Here is a 919-nt window from a genome sequence, read left to right as displayed (position 1 = left end):
TATTTTTTGTTACCAAATATTTTTACATTGATGAAAATAAGTATACGGATTTGGCATTCCATTTTGTTGGTCTATAACAAAATTATGTTGGAGACACTACAATATTTTGGGTCTATGGCTACGGTTTTTTTGTCATGGTAAAAAACCGTGACCATAGATCCTCTATGGTCACGGTTTTTTAGGGTGACAAAAAAAAGTTATGGTCATGGTTTTTTTTGGAAAGGGTGACCATAGAGTATCTATGGTCACAGTTTTTTAAAAAATGGTGGCCTAAAAGAGTCTATGGTCACGGTTTTGAGGGCTAAAGGAGTCTGTGGTCACGATTTTTTACAGTGACCAAAAAGGGTCTATTGTCACGATTTTTCAAAAAAGGGTGACCTAAAAGGGTCTATGGTCACGGTTTTAGGGGGTGACCTAAAGGGGTCTATGGTCACAGTTTTGGGGGTGACCTAAAGGGGTCTATGGTCACGGTTTTGGGGGGTGACCTAAAGGGTCTATGGTCACGGTTTTGGAGGGTGGCCTAAAGGTGTCTATGGTCACGGTTTTGGAGGTGGCCTAAAAGCGTCTATGGTCACGGTTTTGGGGGTGACCTAAAGGTGTCTATTGTCACAGTTTTTTACAATGACCAAAAAGGGTCTATGGTCACGGTTTTTCGAAAGGGTGGCCTAAAAGGGTCTATGGTCACAGTTTTTGGGGTGACCTAAAGGTGTCTATAGTCACGGTTTTTTACAGTGACAAAAAAGGATCTATGGTCACAGTTTTTCGGAAGGGTGACCTAAAAAGACTTATGGTCACGATTTTGAGGAGTGACCTAAAGGGGTCTATGGTCACAATTTTAATCATTTGAGTTTTAATTAATTAAGATTTTTATGTATTTTACTATTTTATATTATTTTAAATATTTTTCTTTTTAAAATTA

This window comes from Arachis ipaensis, chromosome B09, assembly GCF_000816755.2.
Source record: "Arachis ipaensis cultivar K30076 chromosome B09, Araip1.1, whole genome shotgun sequence".
Classification (NCBI taxonomy): domain Eukaryota; kingdom Viridiplantae; phylum Streptophyta; class Magnoliopsida; order Fabales; family Fabaceae; genus Arachis; species Arachis ipaensis.
This window is presented reverse-complemented; position numbering follows the sequence as displayed.